Below are 10,151 nucleotides of genomic sequence, written 5' to 3' on the forward strand. Positions count from 1 at the left end.
ACGGTCGCTGGTTCGAATCCTGCCTCGGGCATGGATGTGTGTGATGTCCTTAGGTTAGTTAGGTTTAAGTAGTTTTAAGTTCTAGGGGACTGATGACCTCAGATAGTGTTCAGAGCCATTTCTCCATTCAGGCTGACTGGGTCGCAATGGTGAAACTTAACCATCAGGATCGATTTCACTGTTCACATGATGCGCTTCGGAATGTATCCATAATTAGATTTCGAGGAGCGATTTCAGCTCGTAGATATGGCGTTTCAAGTTGTATGTGAAACAAACATTCACAGACTAGTCCGATAACAAATGGAAAAATAAATATAAATGTGTGATAGAAGTACAAATTAACAATTGTCGCATTTTTTTTCCTTTGGCTGTTCTGCGAATCCTTGCATTTTGCTAAATTTCATGATTCCAGGCCAACAGGAGGTATCCTACAGGTTTTGATGGGTGAGTTTCCGAGTATCAAAACATGTGACAATAATGGCCGTATCTTTTGACTACACTGACTTACAGAGGCTGCAACTTTTTACACTGCTAAGGAACCGTAGGCCTTAGTATATGATATAAATTTCTACAAGATACCTCTGCCCGTTCCTCAAAAAAAGGTCAAATAAGGCCAAAGGGATACATAAAATTCCATCAGAATTTCTAAAACCATTGGGTGAAGTGACAACAAGATTATTTACGTTGGTGTGTAGAATGTATGACTCTGGCTACATACCATCTGACTTTCAGAAAAGCATCATCCACACAGTTCCGAAGACGGCAAGAGGTGAAAACTGCGAGAATTAACGCACAATCAGCATAAAAGCTCGTGCATCCAAGTTGCTGACACGAATAATATACAGAAGAATGGAAAAGAAAATTGAGTATGCGCTAGATGACGATCAATTTGGCTTTAGGAAAGGTAAAGGCGCGAGAGAGGCAATTCTGACGCAGTTGATAACGGAAGCAAGACTAAAGAAAAATCAGAACACGTTCATAGGATTTGTCAACGTGGAAAAATCGTTCGAAAATGTAAAATGATGCAAGATGTTCGAAATTCTGAGAAAAAGAGGGGTAAGCTATAGGGACAGACGGGTCATATACAATATGTACAACAGCCAAGAAAGCCGGCCGCGGTGGTCTCGCGGTTCTAGGCGCTCAGTCCGGAATCGCGCGACTGCTACGGTCGCAGGTTCGAATCTTGCCTCGGGCATGGATGTGTGTGATGTCCTTAGGTTAGTTAGGTTTAAGTAGTTCTAAGTTCTAGGGGACTGATGACCACAGATGTTAAGTCCCATAGTGCTCAGAGCCATTTGAACCATTTGAATAGCCAAGAAAGAAGTACTCGTATTAAAAGGGGTGTAAGACAAGAATGTAGTCTTTCGCCCCTACTGTTCGATCTGTACATCGAGGAAGCAGTGATGGAAATAAAACAAAAGGTTCAAGAGTGGAATTAAAAGTCAAGGTGAAAAGATATCAGTGGTACAATTCGCTGATGACATTGCTATCCTGAGTGAAAGTGAGGAAGAATTACATGATCTGCTGAATGGAATGAACAGTCTAATGAGTACAGAGTATGGATTGAGAGTAAATCGAAGAAAGAGGAAGGTAATGAGAAGTAGTAGAAATGAGAACAGTGAGAATCTTAATGTCAGGATCGATGGTCACGAAGGAGATGAAGTTAATGAATTCTACTACCTATGCAGTAAAATAACCAGTGCCGGCGGAGCAAGGAGGACATCAAAAGCAGACTATCAGTGGCAAAACGGGCATTCCTGGCCAATAGAAGTTTACTAACATCAACAATCGGCCTTAATTTGAGGAAGAAATTTCTGAGAATGTTCGTCTGGAGTACAGCGTTGTACGGCAGTAAAACATGGACTGTGGGAAAACCGGGACAGAAGAGAACAGAAGCATTTGAGACATGGTGCTACAGAAGAACGTTGAAAATTAGTTAGGCTGATAAGGTAAGGAGTGAGGAGGTTTTCCGCAGAATCGGCGAAGGGAGAACATATGGAAAACACTGCCAAGAAAAAAGTGACAGGATCGTAGGACATGCGTTAAGACATCGGGAAACAACATCTATTGTACTAAAGGGAGGCGTAAAAAAAGGTACGCTATCTTCAATGTGTCTGTTTTCTTACCTTTCGAAAAAAGAATGCGAGGCCACATTTGGCCCATGTAATAGCAGAACGCCTTTGTCTGTTGCTTTGCCAAGCACAGTCTTTACGTCTATCATGCACTGAAAGTATGTGCTCATGGACTGCCGAGAAGTTGGCGCGCCCACTCGTTAGTCACTATGATCGGTGATCTCTGCCATAGAGTTGGAGCAACCGGGAATGAAGTACCAGTACTTTTCTTCCAAGCGCAGTTCGAATCGATGTCAAGCGTTGTTGCTGCTAGAGGCGGCAGATCAGCATACTAAATTTCGCATCCTGCACATCCCAAAATCGCCTACAAATATAATCATTTATTTTTTCTAGTATACTGCATTTGCGCAGCAAGTAAATTTGCTATTGTTCCTGGTGCTGTAATGTCAATGGTCAGCGGTGAGCGATCCCTTATGACAGCTCTTTGGCGCACAGAGTGTGTGTGTGTGTGTGTGTGTGTGTGTGTGTGTCCATCGAGAGCATGACCCCAGCTGGCGGCCAGACGGCGGTGTGCAGCCGCGACCCGTTTGGCGAGCGTGGGCTGGACATGTGTGTGTGTGTGTGTGTGTGAGTGTGTGTGTGTGTGTGTGTGTGTGTGTGTGCTCGTGCGTGCGTGCGCTACTTGGCGCTAGGCTGCGGGGGCGGCTGACTTCTCACGAGTGTAACGGGACCACCACAGGCCGTACGTCTCACTCAACAGGCTCGCGCCTGTATCGACTGTGCAGTACAGAGATCCCAATACGAAAGTTAACGAAGGATGTTGATGGAGAACATAAACAGGCACAAACACTTTTAAGAACTTTTATGTTACTGGCATTACCATCTCTACGTGGCTACACTTGCAGTATTACATTACCAAATTCGTCAGCAGCCCGTCCTCTGTTCCTGTAATTTCTTCTAGTAAATGGAGTTTTGTCTCGTCTTTGTTTTTGCATTCTTCACGACAGGTGGGTGGTGTAAACAAACATATTACGTCTTTAACGCGTATCTAAGGCTGCAACAGTGGCGAAGAATGTTATGGAATATCTGTGTGCCACATTTCACCGCGTAAAATGCGAGTTCTGTTTACACTTCAACTCTTGACACTTCCTTCCAGAAGTACATTAGAACCAAAACAAGACAAAAAAAAGGTTTACTGGGTCAAACTGCACAAGCAGATGACATACTGCTAACAATTCTGATTCTGCAATAAAACAAGTGCAGCCATCTGAAGCTAGGCATAATTGATAGAAAACCGGTAATGTCAGTAAAATTAAGCTCCTTAAAAGTTTTCCTGGCCGGCTGTGTTCTCCATCAACAATCCTTAATTCAATATAAGCCAGTAAGGTCAACAACATGTAGTTTGATGAAACAGCATCAAAACTTAACTGTTCTATCCCTACACTTGGCGAGAGAATTATTCTTAATGAGATATCGTAAAATGACTCTTGGCAGCTGATGACACACCTGAATTTCGTCTCAGCTTTACGTTTTATGAGTGGTGCAAGAACACACTGAGTGGGTCACTGAACAAAATCATGAAATTATAATGATTTCGGTATTGCATAAGAGTCCTATGAGGACTTATCTCTTAATTAAAAACAGTACAGCATTTCCTCTGAGATTATAAGATCAGCACAAGTAAAAGTAAATCGTGGGAAATTGAGAGTAGTCCAGTTTCATCAGACAATATTTATACTAGAAAACGAGACGCTGAAAGAGCTAGATGAGTTGTACTCTACGTTCACTGAAATGATTGATGGTGGCAGAAGTAAAGAAGTGCATCAGCTATGGAAAGAAAATACTTAACTAAGAAGTATGTTAATAAGTAATGTAAATTTCAATGTTACAAAGCTTTATATGAAAGTATTTAGTAGAGTTTTGGCCTTATATGGAAGAGAAACGTTGACAGTAAACAGTACAAACAAGTAAAAAACAAAAACTTTTCAGTCGTGTTACTACAGAAAAATGCTGAACAATGAGTGGACGGTAACTAATGAGGACTAAATAAAAACTAAAAAAACGGCAGGTTAACTGGACATATCCTGAGGCATCAAGATATATGGGGCTATAAAGAGTTAAGTAGAACTCAAAATGGAAGTAGAAATAGCTTATGAAATTGTAGGTCTACCGGGAGTATTAACAGGAGGTGAAAAATGGACTGCAGACAATCGTAAAGATACAACCATAAGGAATACGATCTGTTAGAATTTTAAAACTTAGAAATCGATCGAAATGAGATACAAATAACGATTTACTAAAGAGAAATTGGAATGAATTTCAAGACAACAAAGGAAGCAGTGCTAAGCACTCTGCACCAACGGATACCGACTAACTATCAGAATTAATCCTGTCATACAAGAAGGTGAAGGCACCTAGGCATGGAAAAAAAGAAATCTACGTCACCGCACCTGTTAAAGAAGAGAGCAGTTGATAATACATACCTTGAAGCATCAAAGAATCATCAATATAGCAGTGACAGAAGTTATGGGGGAAAAGAATGTTTCAATACAGAAAGGTGACTGAAATGGATATAGGTTGCAGTAATTATGCACAGAAGAAAGGGCTTGGATAGCATGGAGTAGCATGAAGAGCTGCATGAAGCCAGGCTTCTGACTGAAGATCATAGCAACATGATGGTAATGTCGCTGCAAATCAAAGCATTTATGAGTGCCAAAAACTCATAATTCTCCGTGGCAGACTGCCATGCTTCAACACTACAAAGTCATGTAAGCAGAGCACTGTGTGTAGAACCAAGTTAAATATCGCGCTCCTTGATAGACAGGAGCTTATATTGCGCTGACAAATTGTAGTCAGGAGTAGAAGCAAGTAGCTTCGAACACTTTAAGGGTAAGGTCTTAGTGTTGAAATGTTTTTTCTGATGAGGTGATATTGTCATGGGAATCCGAGGTTGAATGAGAAAATTTCATGATTATCTCGTGAGTAATGAAAATTTGCTCTGTACCAGAAGTCAAACATAGTTTTCTGACATAGCGTAGCATTCGCCTTAAGCAACAGGGTATCCGAGAATGCCTAGGACGCCATAATATAACTTTATCTGTGACTGAAGATATAAAGACCGCAGGGGAAAATGTAAAGAAGTCCACTTTCCTGTCAAATTCATTGTATATTCCATTGATATAGCTTAAGCTCCGTGTGTTACAAAGTACACAAATACTATAGGGAAGAAAGAGGTTGGAGAAATATAAACTCTTTTATCATAGACACGCAGGGGGAAAAAGTGGAAAGTACATGCCTACTGGAGCTATGTCACGTAGCAACACATAAAGGGTGGAAATTTTTTGATTTTAAGTTAGCCAACGTGCACTTATTTATACGTAACATGATTTTTTTCATACTTCTGTCCCAATCGTAACCCATACGGCCAGTTTCTTTGCATATGTCAGTGTTTCGGAGAACTGTGTTTCTTACTGCAGTTTTTATGCTCTAATTCGAAACGCACTAGCCACGTGTCGGATTAACAACCATGGCTGGTGTACCGGCCAGCATTCTAGCGGTTTTCCACGGTTATTTACGCGAAAGCTGGTCTGTTCCCCAGTTTTGTCAGGGAAAATGCGATATGCAGGCAGTTAAAATACGATCACATACAAAAGAATTCAGAGACAAGGAGTGCACGATACTTGCCTCCCTTACGTAACTAACAACTTCACCAACAAGTAGGGAAAGCTACATAGATAACATCAATTTGCCAAATCTTCAGGACTGTGGAGTCCGTCACAGGTCGGGTTAATGTTATCTAAAAGAGAAAGAGCTGTTTCTTAATTGAGTTGTTACGTGTCAGCTCAAGTGAAAAACTGTCACATAACCTGATTGATAAATTAATAGGCAGATCACAATGAACAGTGAAGTCAAATCATTTATTCTGTATGAAAACTGCAATACCCGTTACTGCCAGTGATTGAACTGCTAATTATTTACACTACTGGCCATTAAAATTGCTACACTACGAAGATGACGTGCTACAGACGCGAAATTTAACCGACAGGAAGAAGATGCTGTGATATGTAAATGATTAGCTTTTCAGAGCATTCACACAGGGTTGGCGCCGGTGGCGACACCTACAACGTGCTGACATGAGGAAAGTTTCCAACCGATTTCTCATGCACAAACAGCAGTTGACCGACGTTGGCTGGTGAAACGTTGTTGTGATGCCTCGTGTAAGGAGGAGAAATGCGTACTTTGATAAAGGCCGGATTGTAGCCTATCGCAATTTCGGTTTATCGTATCGCGACATTGCTGCTCGCGTTGGTCGAGGCCCAATGAGTGTTAGTAGAATATGGAATCAGTGGATTCAGGAGGGTAATACGGAACGCCGTGCTTGATCCCAACAGCCTCGTATCACTAGCAGTCGAGATGAGAGGCATCTTATCCGCATGGCTGTAACGGATCGTGCAGCCACGTCCCGATCCCTGAGTCAACAGATGGTGACGTTTGCAAGACAACAACCATCTTCACGAACAGTTCGACGACGTTTGCAGCAGCGTGGACCAGCAGCTCGGAGACCATGGCTGCGGTTATTCTTGACGCTGCATCACAGACACGAGCGCCTGCGGTGGTGTACTCAACGACGAACCTGGGTGCACGAATGGCAAAACGTCATTTTTTCAGATGAATCTAGGTTCCGTTTACAGCATCATGATGGTCGTATCCTTGTTTGGCGACATCGCGGTGAACGCACATTGGAAGTGTGTATTCGTCATCGCCATGCTAGCGCATCACCCAATCCGGTCGTATGAGGTGCCACTGTTTACACGTCTCGGTCACCTCTCGTTCGCATTGACGGCACTTTGAACAGTGGACGTAACATTTCAGATGTGTTACGACCCGTGGCTCTACCCTTCATTCGATCCGTGCGAAACCCTCCGTTTCAGCAGGATAATGCACGACTGCATGTTGCAGGTCGTGTACGGGCCTTTCTGGATACAGAAAATGTTCGACTGCTGCCCTGGCCAGCGCATTCTCCAGATCTCTCACCAACTGAAAACGTCTGGCCAATGGTGGCCGAGCAACTGGCTCGTTACAATACGCCATTCACTACTCTTGATGTACTGTGGTATCGTGTTGAAGCTGCATGGACAGCTGTACCTGTACACACCATCGAAGCTCTGACTCAATGCCCAAGCGTATGAAGGCCGTTATTACGGCCAGAGGTGGTTGTTCTGGGTACTGATTTTTCAGGATCTATGCACCCAACTTGCGTGAAAATGTAATCACATGTCAGTTCTAGTATAATATATTTGTTCAATGAATACCCGTTTATCATTTGCATTTGTTCTTGGTGTAGCAATTTTAATGGCCAGTTGTGTATTTTTCTCTTCTCCTTTTCATACGGTGGGGGAGTCTTTTAGCATCTTTGCAGGGGCTATTAGCCGCATTGCAGAAGGGAAATTGACAGTAGAGTCATACAAATGTTTTGCAGTGAAAGCTATTCTTCAAGCACGTATAGAACAGGGGAAAACAGTCTGCTGTATCTGCGCAGCTGAAGCGTCCAGAGAGCCACTTGGCTCAGCATGAAAACTGCATTGAGCAAGTAGCACAAAGGAATCTTTTGTACCTAGGTAGGGTTCTGAAGGTCCGTAGATAATGAGCCTTCGTAAACTTGGAGCAGCTGCTGAGCTCTGTTAGGAGGGACAAGTTCCCGCACATGTGGACATGCAGACCCTTTAGTTAACCATGACAGAAATCTGTCATGTAGTGGGAGACATTCTCTGCCGTCTTTTCCATTCCATACTTCACTGGTTAACTGTGACAACATCCAGAAGAGTAGGAAATTGTTAAACTAGTCTGTCAAATTATCATTGGTCAGAATTCATAAAATCTACTTCAATAGACCGGCGAGATTCTGATGCTAGCAGAACCAACTAAGTTCCGGAGAGTAAAATTAGAAAGTAAAATTAGAAGGCGTTTCACTTAGGGATGCCACAAAAGACACACTAGACTCATGGATATAGCAGAAAGCACTTGTACCAGGGCTTGAGAGAGAGCTGCAGGGAGAGATAACATAGAGCACATTACAGATGCCAAGCTGAACTAAATGTTTTCAGCCACTATTGCAGCCAGCTTCAGTTTCTGCACAGCTTCAATGTGGTTAGCACGTACTAGTGTACACTCATGCTTTCCTCGTACCTTTACTTTAAATCACAAACCTTTTTCACAGTTATCGGGTGTATTTGCGATACAATTTCATCATTTTATTCATTTACATGCTTAAATATCAGCGCCAAGGCCAAAGTTTCTATTTACCATCTCTTGTCTACTTATTATGTGTTTATATACTCGATTCAGTGGATCAATCATTTTATCTGATGTCTTATTGTAACAAAACAGTTATAGTGACCGCTGGTTTCCTTTCATAGTCTGATCGATCCCTTTATTAATATGTCCATGTGAGGTGAGGTACCCAATATTCCATGTATAATGGGGCTAGCCCCTAGGAAATTACATTTAATAAGACGTTATCTATTGGGCAACCTTGTTCCTTTTACATTTGCATGGTCTTACGGGGAGCTTCCCTTCCATGTAGGTCACCAGGGATCAGGGTAATCTGAATACATCATCCATCACCACTCACATTGGTGATATTGACTTGATGACTAGCAGTAGATTTTCCTTTTATTTCTTTTCTCATGCAAGATACCAGAGGATGACTTTTATCTCTGACCGATGTAAACGTCGACATACCTTCGGGTAAAGTACGGCCGCAGACAAGACAACAACAGAGCCAAGAAGAAGAAATTCCTTTTCGGGATACTGGGACGATGGCTATCTGATGTTTGCCCGATATACCGGGGATGAATGGATTGAGACCCATGGAGACCTGACTGAAGATCTCCGTTGTAGATGAAAAATCACACCAATGGATAATAACTCAGTTGAGATGCGGATATTCTGTTTGAACGACCAGTACAGATTGAGGAAGGTTATGAAGGACTATGTTCCATGTCTCCGCTATATCCTTTCTTTCAGGAGTGCTAGTCCTGCAAGTTTCGCAGGAGAGCTTCTGTAAAGTTTGGAAGGTAGGAGACGAGATACTGGCAGAAGTAAAGCTGTGAGTACCGGCCGTGAGTCGTGCTTCGGTAGCTCAGTTGGTAGAGCACTTGCCCGCGAAAGGCAAGGGTCCCGAGTTCGAGTCTCGGTCGGGCACACAGTTTTAATCTGCCAGGAAGTTTCATATCAGCGCACACTCCGCTGCAGAGTGAAAATCTCATTCTGGAAACATCCCGCAGGCTGTGGCTAAGCCATGTCTCCGCTATATCCTTTCTTTCAGGAGTGCTAGTCCTGCAAGTTTCGCAGGAGAGCTTCTGTAAAGTTTGGAAGGTAGGAGACGAGATACTGGCAGAAGTAAAGCTGTGAGTACCGGCCGTGAGTCGTGCTTCGGTAGCTCAGTTGGTAGAGCACTTGCCCGCGAAAGGCAAGGGTCCCGAGTTCGAGTCTCGGTCGGGCACACAGTTTTAATCTGCCAGGAAGTTTCATATCAGCGCACACTCCGCTGCAGAGTGAAAATCTCATTCTGGAAACATCCCGCAGGCTGTGGCTAAGCCATGTCTCCGCTATATCCTTTCTTTCAGGAGTGCTAGTCCTGCAAGTTTCGCAGGAGAGCTTCTGTAAAGTTTGGAAGGTAGGAGACGAGATACTGGCAGAAGTAAAGCTGTGAGTACCGGCCGTGAGTCGTGCTTCGGTAGCTCAGTTGGTAGAGCACTTGCCCGCGAAGGCAAGGGTCCCGAGTTCGAGTCTCGGTCGGGCACACAGCTTTAATCTGCCAGGAAGTTTCATATCAGCGCACACTCCGCTGCAGAGTGAAAATCTCATTCTGGAAACATCCCGCAGGCTGTGGCTAAGCCATGTCTCCGCTATATCCTTTCTTTCAGGAGTGCTAGTCCTGCAAGTTTCGCAGGAGAGCTTCTGTAAAGTTTGGAAGGTAGGAGACGAGATACTGGCAGAAGTAAAGCTGTGAGTACCGGCCGTGAGTCGTGCTTCGGTAGCTCAGTTGGTAGAGCACTTGCCCGCGTAAGGCAAGGG

General features: G+C 43.4%; 1 non-coding gene across 1 annotated transcript; it reads left to right on the plus strand.

The window, feature by feature from the left end:
* Positions 1–9,803: 9,803 nt before the first annotated feature.
* Trnar-gcg (transfer RNA arginine (anticodon GCG)) lies at positions 9,804–9,877 on the plus strand. Its single transcript has one exon. It is a non-coding gene; the product is annotated as a tRNA-Arg (tRNA).
* Positions 9,878–10,151: the final 274 nt, after the last annotated feature.

This window comes from Schistocerca nitens, chromosome 4 (genome assembly GCF_023898315.1).
Source record: "Schistocerca nitens isolate TAMUIC-IGC-003100 chromosome 4, iqSchNite1.1, whole genome shotgun sequence".
In the NCBI taxonomy this organism is placed as follows: domain Eukaryota; kingdom Metazoa; phylum Arthropoda; class Insecta; order Orthoptera; family Acrididae; genus Schistocerca; species Schistocerca nitens.